This window comes from Saccopteryx leptura, chromosome 3, assembly GCF_036850995.1.
Source record: "Saccopteryx leptura isolate mSacLep1 chromosome 3, mSacLep1_pri_phased_curated, whole genome shotgun sequence".
Lineage (NCBI taxonomy): Eukaryota > Metazoa > Chordata > Mammalia > Chiroptera > Emballonuridae > Saccopteryx > Saccopteryx leptura.
In genome coordinates, this window is record NC_089505.1 from 56,587,222 (window position 1) to 56,599,617 (window position 12,396).

A 12,396-nucleotide genomic window follows, 5' to 3' on the forward strand; every position below is an offset into this window, starting at 1 on the left:
GATAATGGAGGGTTACATATACTTAAAATTTATGAAATGCGGTTTGTTTAGTCATTAATTTATTCATCAGATATTTATTGAGGTTAACATCTGCTTTCAGCTGTGACAGAGTAACTGGATTGGATTTTTTTTCCAGCCATTAACAGCTTTAAAACTGGACAAAATATATGAAGTAGAACCGTTTCAGGCACTGGACAGTAGAGAGAAAGAGAACAAACAAGGTGAGCTCCACATTCAGCCCATCTATACTTCAGAGCAGTTTTCTGTGTCATGGGGAGTTGGGCTTAAGAAGAGAAAGGAATTTCTGTTGACCTGAGAATGGAGATTGGAGTTCTGGGCTGCTGAAGCAATTAGAATTTGCTAGTCAGGGTATCAGAGAAGAGGGAACAGATGTATAAGTGTGAGTTCCCCTCGAGTACTTGGTTGAGGGCTGGAGTATACATGCATAGGTGATATTCCTCAAGGCATAGTACAGAGTGTATGGTAGGGAATAAAGAAGTAAGGAACATATTTCAGAGTAGTGTTGGCAAATTATGGCCTATGTGCCAAATCTGGCCCACTGGCTGTTTTTGTATGGCCCGTGATATAAGGATGGTTTCTATACTTTTAGTGGCTGAAAAAAAAAATCAAAAGAATAATATTTTGTGACACATGAGAATTACATGGAATATAAATTCTAGTGACTATAAGTAAAAATTGTATCAAAATTCTTCCATCTATGCTTATTCATTTATATGTTGCTTTGGGGCTACCACTGCAAAGTTGAGCACTTGGTATAGACACTTTGTGGCCCACAAATCGAATACATATACCATCTAGCCCTTAAAGAAAAAGTTTTCCAACTCCTATTATAGAATAAAAATTGCTCAGGATCTGCCCAAATAAAGCCTAAAATTGAGCCTTTTTAGGATCACAGAGGCATGAGGCAAAACAAAACTCAACAAGACTGGACTGTATAATCTGGAATCCTTACACCATATTCACAATAGCCAGCATATAATCAACTATTACTAGAATTCATATAAGCAGGAAAATTTGAACCACATTAGGGGGAAGAAATACTGCTGATAGAAACTAACCTGAGATAACTCACATTTGGAATTAGCAAAAAATGAATTAAAGCAGCTATTAAAAACTCAGTAACTTAAAATAAGGTGACAGAATTGTAGAACTAAAAAAAAATCTGAAATGAAAAATTCACTAGGTGGGCTTAACAATGAATTAGAGATGGCACAAGAAAGGTTTTGTGAACTTGAAGACAGATCCATGGGAATGTGAAGAACTGAGAGAAGAAAATGGGGATGGAGAGGGACAGAGTCCCAGTGACCTCTAGGATAATATCAAGCAGCCTCATTTTAAACATGTAATTGGAGCCCTAGAAGCAAAGGAAAGAGGGAATGGGATAGAAAAAATATTTTTAAGAAACGATTAGCCTTACATTTCCTGGTTTCAAAGCTACAGTAACCAAAACTGTATGGTAGCTGCAGAATGATAGACATAAAGATTAAAAATACAAGTGAGAGTCCTGATATAAACACATATATTCATGGGCAGTGGAATTTTTATGTGTGGGTATCAGGACAATTTAGTGAGGAACAGAATAGTTTTTCAACAGATGGTGCTGGGCCAACTGGATATCCACATGCAAAAGAGTGAAATTGACACCTACGACAAAATAAGTAGGCGTGGATCAAAGACCTAAATGAAAGCACTAAACTGCGAGTAAATTTTGTGGTCTTTGATTAGGCAGTGATTTCTTAGGTGTGACACTTAAAACACAAGCAACCAAACAATAAACGGATAAATTGGACTTCATCAAAATCAAAAGCTTTCATGCTTTCATGCCTTAAAGAAAATGAAAATACAATGCACAGAATAGGAGAAAATATTTGCAAGCTCATATAGCGAATAAGGATCTAGTATCCAGGGGAAAAAAAGAAGAAACTCTTTGAATTCAGCAATAAAAAGGTAAATTAAAAATGGGCAAAGGATTTAAATAGACATTTCTCTAAGGAAGATATAAAAATGGCCAGTAGGCACATGAAAAGATGCTCAGTATTAGTCATTAGAGAAATGCAAAGAATGACTTCAGGAAGTTACTCCTTCATGCCCACTAAGAAAGCTATAATCAAAAAGTTGGACAATTGGTATGGACTAATTGGTACTCTCATGTGTTACATGCTACTATTGGGAATGTAAAATGATGCAGCCGCTTTGTAGAGCAGTCTAGCAGTTCTTCAAATGAATAAACACAGAATTGCTGTATGACCCACTTATTACACTCATATTATATACCGAGTGAATTTGATCATATTGTCCACCCGAAAACTGGTACATGATGTTCATAGCAAGATTAGTCATAATAGCCAAAAAGTGGAAGCAACCTGAATGCTCATCAACTGATAAATGTGTAAGTAAAATGTGTATCCATACAATGGAATATAATTTGGTCATGAAAGCAATGAAATATTGATACATACTACAGCATAGATGAACCTTGAAGTATGCTTAGAGGAAGCAGACTCAGAAGGCTGCATATTACATAATTTATATATGAAATGTTCAGAGTATGCAAATCTATAGAGACAAAGTATATTAGTGGTTTTCAGGGACTTGAGAGAGGGCAGAATAGGGAGTGACCTCTTACAGTTAGTAGGTTTCTGGAATGATGAAAAGATGTAACTAGGTAGTGATGGTTGCACAACCTTATAAATATATTAAAACACACTGAATTGTACTCTTTAAAATGGTGAATTTTAAGTTAACTCTATATGAATTATATCTCAATTATAAAATCATGGTTACTAATTTTCCAAATTTTGGAGAAAAATCAATGAGTGTCAGAAAAGCTCAGCAAATCCCAAGCAAGTAAATATATAGAAAATTACACCCAGACACATCATATTAAACTGCTGAAAACCAGTTTTAAATAGAAAGTCTTGAAAGTAGCTACACACAGACACACACACACAAAGACACATGACATAAGAGAACAAAGGTGAAGGATGGCTGTCTTCTCATCAAACAGTGGGGATCAAAAGACAATGGAATGACATCTTAAAGGACAAAAAAGAGCTACAGGCAGGAACGAAGAGTGCTGGCAATGGTGAATAGACGATAAATAAAAAGGTTACCTCTTAACTTTAAAAGAGAAATGACTTTAAAACAATAATACAGTTTTAAGGAAGGGTTAATAATGTCTGTATAAGTAAAATAAAGGACCACATTTATCTAAAGATTGGGGCCACTATGTCCTCAGTTAGTTGTGGGTCAAAGAAAAAATCACAGGGAAATTTTAAAATATTTCAAACTAAACGGTAGTAGAAACACAACATACTAAAGTTGTGTTGTGATTCGCCTAAAGCAGTGCTTAGGGGGAATTTAAAACTTTTTCTTTCTGTAGTAGGAAAAGACACTTTACTGATAACAGGAATGAAAAGTGGGACATTGCTACAGATCCTACAGCCATTTAAAGGTTAGTAGGAAATATGAACAATGTTATGCTAGAAAATTTGACAAATGGGAAAATTCCATAAAAATACAATTTACCAAAACTGATACAAGAAGTAGCAGATATGAATAGCTCCTTTATGTATTAAGGGGTTGAGTTTCTGATTAAAAACAACTTTCTTACAAAGGAAAATGTCTTACATAGTTTTGTTGGTGAATTCTATCAATAATATTTGAGAGATAAATAATGTCAATTTTTACAGACTTTTTACAGTAAATAGAAGGGGGGGGGGATCTTTGCCAACTTGCTTTAAGGCCAGAATAACTCTGATCTGATAAAGATACTAAAAGAAAAATTTGCTGACCAGTTTCCCTCATGAACATAGATGCAAACACTCTCAAGAAAATAGTAGCAAATCAGCCTGACCAGGCTGTAGCACAGTGGATAAGAGCATCAGCCTGGGACGCGGAGGACCCGGGTTAGAAACCTCGAGGTCGCCAATTTAAGTGCGGGTTTATCTGGCTTGAGCGCAGGCTCACCAGCTTGAGCACAGGGTTGCTGGTTTGAGCATGGGATCATAGACATGACCCTGTGGTCGCTGACCCAAAGGTCAGCTTGAGCAAGGGGTCACTGACTCAGCTGGAGGCCCCCAGTCAAGGCATATATGAGAAAGTAATTGAACAACTAAGGTCCCATAGCTATGAGTTGGTGCTTCTCATCTCTCTCCATTCCTGTCTGTCCCTATCTTTCTCTCTTTCTCTTGCTTAAAAAAAAAACAAAAAAAAAAAACCCAAAAAACTAGCAAATCAAATTTAGCAATATATTAAAAAGACAATACACCATGACTGTGTTGAGATTGTCCCAGGAATACGGGGTGATTCAACTTTTCAAGAATCAATGTAATTCAGCACATAAACAAAAAAAGGAACTTTTGGGGGCTGATAGTAATGTTCTATATATTGTTTGGGCTGACAGTTATACAGTGTCAAAATTCATCTAACTATACACTTAAAATTCCTGCATTCCATTGTCTGTGAATTATATCTCAGTAAATTTAACTTATTTTTATTTTTATTTTATTTTATTTTTTTTTTTCATTTTTCTGAAGCTGGAAACAGGGAGAGACAGTCAGACAGACTCCCGCATGCGCCCGACCGGGATCCACCCGGCACGCCCACCGGGGGCGACGCTCTGCCCACCAGGGGGCGATGCTCTGCCCATCCTGTGCGTTGCCATGTTGCGACCAGAGCCACTCTAGCGCCTGAGGCAGCGGCCACAGAGCCATCCCCAGCGCCCGGGCCATCTTTGCTCCAATGGAGCCTTGGCTGCGGGAGGGGAAGAGAGAGATAGAGAGGAAAGCGCAGCGGAGGGGTGGAGAAGCAAATGGGCGCTTCTCCTGTGTGCCCTGGCCGGGAATCGAACCCGGGTCCTCCGCACGCTAGGCCGACACTCTACCGCTGAGCCAACCGGCCAGGGCCAAATTTAACTTATTTTTAAAAGTTTATTGAGAGAGGACAGAGAGGTGAGAACTGTCATGGTCTCTGCCTAGTAGAGCTTTAAGAGTAGTGTGACGTACGAATATAAATTATAGTATAGAGTCAAGTATGAGGGCTTTTTTAACTTAACCTAAGAGGAATTTCCTGGAGAAAGTGATATTAAAACAGAACTTGAAGATTAAGGAGGATTATGGAGGTGGAGGGCATGGGCATGTGTGTGGTCAAGAGATAGGCAAGGTCAGAGTTCTAGGCAGAGAAAATGAATGGTTAGTGCAGAGGCACCGAAATGAGAGTATGGCTGGAAGAATGAGCAGATGACAGATATTCAGGATCATTGGAGTGGAGCAGGGGTCCCCAAACTTTTTACACAGGGGGCCAATTCACTGTCCCTCAGACTGTTGGAGGGCCGAACTATAAAAAAAACTATGAACAAATCCCTATGCACACTGCACATATCTTAATTTAAAGTAAAAAAATAAAACGGGAACAAATACAATATTTAAAATAAAGAACAAGTACATTTAAATCAATAAACTGACCAGTATTTCAATGGGAACTATAGGCCTACTTTTGGCTAATGAGATGGTCAATGTCCAGTTCCATATTTGTCACTGCTAGCCGTAACAAGTGATATGACGCACTTCTGGAGCCGTGACGAGTGCGTCCCGTGTCACCAGAAGTAGTACTGTACGTGAGCGATGCTGCGCTTTGCGGTCCTCTCACTGACCACCAATGAAAGAGTGACCACTTCCGGAAGTGCGGAGGGGGCTGGATAAATGGCCTCAGGGGGCCGCAGTTTGGGGACCCCTGGAGTGGAGGATGTGTGTGGGGAAATGGGGCAAGGGAATAGGATATATGAAATGGGAGTGAGAGATTATGCTGGAGAGATTAGCAGAGATGTGTCATTCAGAAAACTGAAGGCTTTGAAAAAAGATTAATTTTATCCTAGATGTAGCAGTGCAGCTGAGTGAGAAGACCAGATTTGCATTTTAAGAAGGTCACTGTGACTCCAAATTTGAAAAGTGAATGGAAGGTTATAAGGCTGTGCCTGGGAACCAGTTGGGTTTTCAGTAAGGTCAGATAGTTGTTAATTTGTACTGGGAAAGTGATGCTGGGAATGTTGAAAGTGAATGGCTTCAGAACTTCTTAGGATGTAGACTCAGCAGAATTGAGTGGATGTGGGAGATGGGGAGGAGGAGGAGTCCTGGGAAGAAATAATGTTTACTTTTGGATTTGTTAAGTTTCATACGCCTACTAAACATATATCTACTAGATTATAGATATATGTGGGTTCTAGGGTCATCAGAAAGATCTCAACTGAAAGATACTGAGAAAGATACTGAGACTGATTAGTTCATACATACTGTACTATGGGAATAGGTAGGCTTAATTCATGGAGAGTATATGGACTGAAAACAAGGAAGAGATCCTAGGCTAGAAACTTGAAAAATACCAGCATTTAAGGGATAGCCCAGGTAACCTCTTGCGAAGGAGAGTGAGAAAAAATGAGAGGAAAATGAGAAGTGTTGTAACACAGGATTTGAGGGTGACAGCTTCAAGGAGAATAGTCAAAGATGTTATTAGATTTTTGGTGAGGGCTTAAAACTATTAAGGACTGAAAGATATCATCTGTGACTGTGAAGAGAGCTATTTCAGTGGAGTGATAAATGTAGCAGATTGGATGGATAAGTAAGAGCTGAAGGCCAACTCCTCTTAAAGGAATTTAAAGGTTGGCTTTGAATGGGAGAAGAGAGAGATAGCTCTAGACAGGGAAGTTGAAATTGAAGGAAAGCTTTTTTTTCTTGCTTTGGAGGTTGGTTTTATTTTTCAGAACAACTAACAGAAAATGATAATTACAGAAAAAGTGGTTAAAGATATTGTTACTGAGAAAGAGGGGAATAATTAGTTGATCTGGGTTTCAGAGATACAAAACAATGTGACCTAGAAAACAGGATGGAAGATGTACCTTAGATTGTACCAGGAAAGGAAGGGCATGATTGGTTGCAGGTAGGTTTATAGATTGGATCTTGATAAAATTAGGAGATTTAAGAAAATCAAGAAAGTTTTAGCAAATTTTAGTGCTGATTCTTTAGCATTGATACAGTTAATTTCTATTAGCATCTTTTTCATAGTACATTTTTTTCTCATCCTGAAAATGCTGTAAAGAAAAAAAATATTTTTTGACAGTTAGAGAGAAGGACACACAGGAAGGGAGAGAGATGAGAAGCATCAATTCTTTGTTGCAGCACCTTAGTTGTTCATTGATTGCTTTCTCATATGTGCCTTGATGGGGGGGGGGGGGCTACAGCAGAGTGAGTGACTCCTTGCTCAAGCCAGCAACCCTGCACTCAAGCTGGTGAGCCCACGCTTAAGCCAGCGACCTTAGGATTTTGAACCTGGGTCCTCCACATCCAAGTCTGACATGATCCACTGTGCTACTGCCTAGTCAGGCAAGAAATATTTGAAAATTGTTCTCCCTTTCTATTTCCACATGCACACACATCACAGTGATTTTGGACATAACATTTTAAATTTTATTAGGACCTGGCTGGTTGGCTCAGTGGTAGAGCATCATCAGTACAGTGTGTGGATGTCTTGGGTTCAAGTCCCAGTCAGGGCACACAGGGGAAGCAACCATCTGTTTTCTCACCCCCTCCCCACGCTCCCTTTCCTGCAGCCATGGCTCACTTGGTTTGAGCGCATCAGCCCTGGGTGCTGAGGATGGGTTCATGGAACCTCTTCCTCAGGTGCTAAGAATAGCTTGGCCCCAGATGGGCAGAGCATTGGCCCCATGTCCGGTACATGTGGGAGTCTGTCTCTCTATCTCCCCTCCTCTCAGTTGGAAAGAAAAAAAAAGTAACTGTTTAAACTATGGCCTCATTATTTTCCCTATCAGAATGCTGTGTCTACTATCAGACAAGAATCAACAATAAAATGACATTGTTATGTATGTTAGTTTACTTGGATTGCCATAACAAAATACTACAGACTGGGTAGCTAAACAACAGAAATTTATTTTCTCACAGTTTAGAAAAGTTCAAGATTCCATCAAGATCCAGCAGGTTTTGGTTTCTGGTGGGTACTTTCTTCCTGCTATTTGTATGGTGTCTTCTCACTGTGTCCTCACATGGCCTTTTTTCCTTGTGCAGGGGGGAGAGAGAGAGAGAGAGCTCTTTGCAATCTTTTTTTTTTTAGATGAGAAGAAGGGAGATAATGAGACAGACTCCTGCATGTGACCCGACCGGGATTCACCTGACAACCCCATCTGGGGCCAATGCTCGAGTACCAAGCTATTTTTAGTACCTGATGCTGACATGCTTGGACCAACTGAGCTATCTTCAGTGCCCAGGGTCATGCTGGAACCAATTAAACCACTGGCTGCAGGAGAGGAAGAGGGAGGCAGGGAGAAGTGGATGGTCACTTCTCCTGTGTGCCCTGGTTGGGAATCGAACTCAGGACAACCACATGCCAGGCTAATGCTCTATTCACTGAGCCACTGGCCAGGGCCTGTCTTTTCTTTTAAGGACACTAATCCTGTTGTATCAGGGCCTCACTCTTATGACCTCAGTGTAACTTAATTACTTAATTGCTTCTTTAGAGGTCTTAACTCCACATATAGCACACTTTTATGAGGGTTAGGGTTTCAACATGTGAATACTGAGGGGACATAAACACTGAGTCCACAACACTGTATATTGAAAACTTTTGTATTGTCAGTTTAAAGTTTGATTCTTTTCTTTTTTTTTTTTTTTTTTCTTTTGAGATGACAGAGAGAGAGATGGACAGATTGGGAAAGGCAAACAGGAAGGGAGAGAAATGAGAAGCATCAACTCATAGTTGCAGCACTTACTTGTTTATTGTTTGCTTTTCATACATGCCTTGACTGGGGGGCTCCAGCTGAGTCAGTGACGCCTTTGCTCAAGCCAGTGTCCTTGGACTTCAAGCCGGTGATCTTTGGGCTCAAGCCAGCAACCATGGGGTCACATATATGATCCCATGCTCAAGCTGACAACCCTGCACTCAAGCTGCTGACCCTGCACTCAAGCTGGCGACCTTGGGGCCTAGAACCTGGGTCCTCAGCATCCCAGACCGCTGCTCTGTCTGCTGTGCCACCACCTGGTCAGGCTGATCCTTCTTTTCTTTTTTTTCTTTTCTTTTTTCTTTTCTTTCTTTCTTTCTTCCTTTCTTCCCCTTCCTTCCTTCCTTTCTTCCCCTCCCTCCTTCCTTCCCTCTCTTTCTTTCTTCCTTTCTTTCTCTTTCTTCTTTTTCTTTTTGAGAGAGAAAATCTTCAACTCATTGTTACACTTAGCTGTGCACCCACTGATTGCTTCTTATATGTGCCCTAACCCAGGCTTGAACAGGTGACCACAGGGTCAAGCTGGTCACCTTGGCACTCCAGAATGGCACTCTATCTACTGTGTCACCTGCTAGGGCCGAAGTTAGATTTCTTTTGTTAATCATATGGAAAATTTTTTTTTCTTTCTTCATTGTCTTAATAGAGCTTGCAATATTATTAGTAGATTGAAAGGCTTTTTTTCCTCCCTACTTACCTTGTAGATAGTTTTAGTTTAGTGTTGTTCAGTGATATTTGGTTGTCTCTAATATGTCTGAACATATTCCAGACTCTCTGGATTAATATTTTAATTAAAGGACACAGGTAGTAATATCTAAGTAAACGGAACCTTTCAGATCATTTCTGTAAAAGTAAAATTAGATTTAGTTTATCAAGCATTTTTTTTTTTTTTTGTGACAGACACAGAGACAGAGAGAGGGACAGACAGAGAGAGAAATGAGAAGCATCAACTCTTCATTGCGGCACCTTAGTTTCTCATTGATTGCTTTCTCATATGTGCTTGACCAGGGGGCTACAGCAGACCGAATGACCCCTTGCTCAAGCCAGCGACCTTGGGTCCAAGCTGGTGAGCTTTGCTCAAGCCAGATGAGCCCGTGCTCAAGCTGGCGACCTCGGGACCTTGAACCTGAGTCCTCTGCATCCCAGTTCGACGCTCTATCCACTGTGCCACCACCTGGTCAGGCTCAAGCATTCTGACAAGAAAGATTAGTGAAAGCAAGTTAACATGGTGTCAAACTCATCTTTATTTGCAAGAGTTTGTTTGGAATGAAAAGGCAAACACACACAACTGCTGGTATATGTAAGAAGAGATTAGAAATGTAATGAATCAAGAGTCTACTTGTAATTTTATTGTGAAGCTCTAGGAAGAAAATATTTTCTACCTAATCCTAAGCTAATCGTGGGAAAGAGGAGCATTTCATTAGCAGGATCTGTGGGGGCTTTGGCTGAGACATCTGTCACTTTATTCATTGTCACAATTAATTTAGTTGCTGTGGCTGCTTAAACAGATAAACTTTTTCTGTTACTGCTCTTATATGTCCCGAGTTCATTTCATGAAAGAGTTCACTTCCTGGATAGAGTACAAGCGTTTTCTGCTGAAGGGTGGGTGTGCAGATATCTACACTGTCTTGATAGACTCCTCCTCTTTTGCTGTAAAGACTAGTGATTTGTAATTGTCAGCTATCAGTTGTAGGTGTCGGCATTGGTTAAGTTTAGAAACCTGTAAAGCAAAGGAAGTTGGGAAAAGCAAAAACTTTAGTACTTTCTCTGGTTACAAGAGCCATTGAGAGTCTTAGCCTACTCTGAAACAATACTAAAAAAATGTTGGGATTCCCCCTACCCACACTTCTCAAACAACTGTTTTGAGAGAGCCTACTTTTTCCCATAATCAGCTTGTATACAATTTTCACAAATTCTAGCAGTACTTAAGCGTAATAGGTTGTAAATTCAAACTATATGAAAATACTATTTTATTTGGAATATGAATGTTCATATTTTCTGCCACTCATAACTAATATGGATAATTAGCAATGTGGAGAAGTTATAATATCTGAGAGATCTATTCTAAATTTATAGATCAAGCGTAACAAAGTCATTTTTCTTAAATAACTGTCATAATGCTAATTAATTTGAATAGAATTGCCTGACCTGTGGTGGTGTAGTGGATAAAGCATCAACCTGGAAAGCTGAGGTCACCAGTTCGAAACCCTGGGCTTGCCTGGCCAAGGCACATATGGGAGTTGATGTTTCCTGCTCCTCCCCCCTTCTCTCTATCCCTCTACCTCCCTTTCTCTTCCTCTTTCTTTCCTCTCTCTCCTCTCTAAAATGAATAAATGAAAAAATCTTAAAAGTTTGAATAGAATTGATATGATATACATTTAATTCTTTTGGTCAGGAAGCCAGGACAAATCCCTTTAATCTAGCTGAATCAAAGCAAATACAGCAGATTATAAAGTTGATTAGGGCAGGGACCCTCTTTCTCTGCCATGCATATCCTGTCCCTTCTTTTACTTTTGCCTTTCTAGCTCTCATAGTCTCCTTTTGCCTTTTCATTCTTCTGAAATTTGACATTTTCTCATATTCTTTGCCTTTGTGTTCCTGTGTCTGAAAACATCCGCCTTATTTCTTTACGGTCCTCTAGTGCAAGAGCATCGGGAATCTGCAATTCCATTGTACCTGAGAAACAATTCAGTTGTCTCAGCTGTTTCCTTCTGCTCCAGGCAACTATGGCTGGTGGGTAGTTTACGTAGTGGCTCACCTTTTACTCAGCAGAAACTTTGAGATCAGACTCTCTGAGAATAGGAGGAGATAGAACTATTTATTTGCATTTAAAGAATATACTCTAGGAAATAGCTATAGGTAGTCAAGTGCCTTATCTTGTGGTAGGCAGGCATCTCCTATATTTTTAATTATTCAGGAGCTTTCCATGACTTAAATAATTGAATGTTTTCTGTTACTATGGTAATATGAGTAGGCTATAACTAAATGCCGTTTTCTACCAAAGTTATTTGACTCTTTTTATTGGACTTATAGAACAATGTATTTTTCTGTAAAATAACATTCTGATATTTTCATTAAGTATTTAGGTGTCATGGAGGAAGTGGTATTGCATAGTGGTTAAAAGCTGGTACTCTTAGACTAATCCCAGCCCTGCCACTTGCAACTTGTGTGACTATTCACTCCCTGAGCGTCAGTTTTTTAAATCTGTAAAATAGCAATAACAGTAGTGTTTACCTTAAGGGTTATTATAAAATTTAAATTTTAAACATATAAAAAGTCTTGGTACAGTGTCACATACATATTTAGTTAGTGTTAGCTATTGTTATTTTTTTTTTCAGTGAAAAATGCATTAGTCATCTCATTTACGTAACTGCTTATCTGACTAATGATCAATTGCTTCAACTGCTTAAAAGAGTCACTGAAGGTATAGGGTATAAATTTAGCTATTTGACCTTAAAAGCTATATTTTAACAGCTTCCTTAAGCTTTAATTGGCCTATAGCAAACAACACATATTAGAAGTGTATACTTTGGTAAATTTATACCACAATTGATGTATTCCTTTATCTGTTGACATTTAGGTTGTTTCCTGGGGAT

The 12,396-nt window shown here is 39.3% G+C and overlaps 1 protein-coding gene across 4 annotated transcripts in view; it reads left to right on the top strand.

Annotated features, from left to right (window-relative positions):
- Positions 1-12,396, top strand: part of ATG5 (autophagy related 5) — a 157,765-nt gene that overhangs the window by 38,297 nt on the left and 107,072 nt on the right. The window lies entirely within an intron of this gene.